The sequence below is a fragment of the Mus caroli genome, chromosome 8 (assembly GCF_900094665.2).
Source record: "Mus caroli chromosome 8, CAROLI_EIJ_v1.1, whole genome shotgun sequence".
In the NCBI taxonomy this organism is placed as follows: Eukaryota; Metazoa; Chordata; class Mammalia; order Rodentia; family Muridae; genus Mus; species Mus caroli.
Window position 1 is genome coordinate 5,193,541 of NC_034577.1, and position 3,911 is coordinate 5,197,451.

Below are 3,911 nucleotides of genomic sequence, written 5' to 3' on the forward strand. Positions count from 1 at the left end.
TGCAAATAGTGATATTTTGACTTCTTCATTTCCAACTTGTATCCCCTTGACCTCCTTTTCATGTCGAATTGCTCTGGCTAGGACTTCAAGTTCTATATTGAATAGGTGGGGAGAAAGTAGGCAGCCTTGTCTATTCCCTGATTTTAGTTGGATCTCTTCCAGCTTCTCACCATTTACTTTGATGTTGGCTACTGGTTTGCTGTAGATTGCTTTTATCATATTTAGGTATGAGCCTTGAATTCCTGATCTTTCCAAGACTTTTATCATGAAGGGGTGTTGAATTTTGTCAAATGCTTTCTCAGCATCTATCGAGATGATCATGTGGGTTTTGTCTTTGAGTTTGTTTATATAGTGGATTACGTTGATAGATTTCCATATATTAAACCATCCCTGAATCCCTGGAATGAAACCTACTTGGTCAGGATGGGTGATTGTTTTGATGTGTTCTTGGATTCCGTTAGTGAGAATTTTATTGAGGATTTTTGCATCAATATTCATAAGGGAAATTGGTCTGAAGTTCTCTATCTTTGTTGGGTCTTTCTGTGGTTTAGGTATCAGAGTAATTGTGGCTTCATAGAATGAATTGGGTAAAGTACCCTCTCTTTCTATTTTGTGGAATAGTTTGAGAAGAGCTGGAATTAGATCTTCTTTGAATGTCTGATAGAACTCTGCACTAAACCCATCTGAACCTGGACTTTTTTTGGTTGGGAGACTATTAATGACTGCTTCTATTTCTTTAGGGGATATAGAACTGTTTAGGTCATTAATCTGATCCTGATTTAACATTGGAACCTGGTACCTGTCTAGAAATTTGTCCATTTCATCCAGGTTTTCCAGTTTTGTTGAGTATAGCCTTTCGTAGAAGGATCTGATGGGGTTTTGGATTTCTTCAGGATCTTTTATGTCTCCCTTTTCATTTTTGATTTTGTTAATTAGGATGCTGTCCCTGTGCCCTCTAGTTAGTCTGGCTAAGGGTTAATCTATCTTGTTGATTTTCTCAAAGAACCAGCTCATGATTTGGTTAATTCTTTGAAGAGTTCTTCTTGTTTCCACTTGGTTGATTTATCCCCTGAGTTTAGTTATTTCCTGCCATCTACTCCTCTTGGGTGAATTTGCTTCCTTTTGTTCTAGAGTTTTAGGTGTGTTGTCAAGCTGCTAGTGTGTTCTCTCTCTAGTTTCTTTTGGAGGCACTCAAAGCTATGAGTTTTCCACTTAGAAATGCTTTCAATATGTCACATAAGTTTGGGTATGTGAGAGGAGAAGACACATGGCGGGTAAGCATGGCAGGTGAAGGCTGAGGTCAGCTGGGCCTTTGGAGTTAGGCTGTGTGTCTCAGAAAAATCTCCAGGCTCCTGACTTCATCAGCACTGGGGTGTGAAGGGAAATGGAGCGGCTTGGGGTGGAAAGAAGGACTTCCTGTAGCGCAGCCTGGAGGAGACAGAAGGAGCCCTGAGAATAAGTGACTTAAGGACTGGAGGGGGTAAGGTGGAGATGGGGGAGAAGGTGGTGGAGCAGCAGGACTTCCTCATGAGCTTCCGGGAGTTCCTGGGCCAGCAGACCCACCACAGAGTGAACATGCTGCCTGGGGACCTGACACAGGCCCGAGGCCCCAGAGCCCCTGGGGATGCCCCAGACAGGAACCAGGTGCTGATGCTGGACGGCTTCGAAAGGACTGTCCATGGGAAGCCGCAGTGCTCATACTGCGGCTATTCCAGCCACAGAACAGCTCGGCTGATGGAACATACGAGAACCCACACGGGCGAGAAGCCGCACAGGTGTCGCCCGTGTCCCAGTGCCTCAGCTTACGAGCGCTACCTCGAAGCCCACATGTGCACCCACACTGGAGAGAAGCCGTACAAGTGCGAACTGTGTGCCTATCGCTGCAACTATGGAAGTAGCCTGTCCCACCACTGAAGGTGCAAGCATAATTTGTTACCACTGATGGGTCCCAGGGCTTCCATAAGCAGTGTGAAAATGTGGGGGACCTTGCAGAACATGAGCAACATAGAGGACGGCAAACGAGGGGTGCTCATCACCTTAGCTCCACCTTCTGTGTCTGTTCAGAAACCAGATCAGCTGAGGAGTGATTCTATGCACAAGAGCCTAAATGTGCAGAATGGCTTCTGTGACAGTATGGATAAAACTTCAGTTTGCAGACTGCTGAGGGACCCACAGGGACTCTTTGAATCAGCTGTCTGACCTAACAGGGCACCTGTCAACCTTGCCACCTGAAAACCCAAACCCCGTCTCTGCTGATGTAGACACCATCCTAGAAGAATGGAAGCCTTTCGTGATGCAACAACCCTCTGCCCAAGGGAGAGTACCTCAGAGCTCTCTCTAGTCCTCAGGCTTTCTCCACCATTGAGTCAAAGGATCTGCAGTCCACTGGAAGGGCCCAGCAGCCAGCTAAGTGGCTACACCAACACATGCATCCTTGGAAACAGCCAACCAAGTAGTCCAACTGCAACGTTGCCGGTCCAGGAACCTCAGCTTGTTTACCACTGCCAGCATTGTGACACGTACTTTACAGACAACATCCTTTACTCTGTCCATATGGGGTGTCATGGGTATGACAGTCCCTTTCAGTGCAACATATGTGGATTCCATTGTGAGAACAAGTATGACTTTGCCTGTCACTTTGCACGAGGTCAGCATAACTAGAGCTTAGAACGACCAACTGTATCTTTACCCAAGCCTTTTGGGGTATTTGCAGTTTGGTTTTAGATTTTGGTTTACTCCTGTTAAGGCTTTTTCTAATTTAAAGCTTTCTATAGTTGGTAGAAACCTCTCTCCCCTTTCCTCTCTTGATACAATTCAATCTGGTCAGGGTTATACACTAGACACTTACCTTTTTCTTCCCATTCGTAAGTCATGTGAGAATTGAAGTCCAATCAAAACCTTTCCAGGTATTCAATATTTCCCCTATTTATGGCCCTTTAGGCTTTAAGGATTGTTCATACTCTTGATACTTATGATAGTCATTACATTTAGATATTATTTTTGTTGTATTTCAAAATAGTAGAATAATTTTCCCCTATAAATTGGTTACACCCTAAAAAAAAAAAGTTTGGGCATGTTGTGGCTTCATTTTCATTAAACTCTAAAAAGTCCTTACTTTCTTTCTTTATTCCTTCCTTGGCCAAGGTATCATTGAGAAGAGTGTTGTTCAGTTTCCATGTGAATGTTGGCTTTCTATTGTTTATGTTGTTATTGAAGATCAGCCTTAGTCCATGGAGATCTGATAGGATGCATGGGACAATTTCAATATTTTTGTAACTATTGAGGCCTGTTTTGTGACCAATTATATGGTCAGTTTTGGAGAAGGTACCATTGGGTGCTGAGTAGAAGGTATATCCTTTTGTTTTACGATAAAATGTTCTTTAAATATCTGTTAAATCCATTTGTGTCATAAATTCTGTTAGTTTCAATGTGTCTCTGTTTAGTTTCTGTTTCCACGATCTGTCCATTGATGAAAGTGGTGTGTTGAAGTCTCCCACTATTATTGTGTGAGGTGCAAGGTGTGCTTTGAGCTTTATTAAAGTGTCTTTAATGAATGTGGCTGCCCTTGTATTTGGAGCATAGATATTCAGAATTGAGTGTTCCTCTTGGAAGATTTTACCTTTGATGAGTATGAAGGGCCGATTCTTGTCTTTTTTGATAACTTTGGTTTGGAAGTCGATTTTATTCGATATTATAATGGCTACTCCAGCTTGGTTCTTCAGACCATTTGCTTGGAAAATTGTTTTCCAGCCTTTCACTCTGAGGTAGTGTCTGTCCTTTTCCCTGAGATGAGGTTCCTGTAAGCAGCAAAATGTTGGGTCCTGTTTGTGTAGCCAGTCTGTTAGTCTATGTCTTTTTATGGGGAATTGAGTCCATTGATATTAAGAGATATTAAGGAAAAGTAATTGTTG

The 3,911-nt window shown here is 42.9% G+C and overlaps 1 pseudogene; it reads left to right on the forward strand.

Moving 5' to 3' along the window:
• Positions 1–1,491: 1,491 nt before the first annotated feature.
• LOC110300934 lies at positions 1,492–2,661 on the forward strand (annotated as a pseudogene).
• Positions 2,662–3,911: the final 1,250 nt, after the last annotated feature.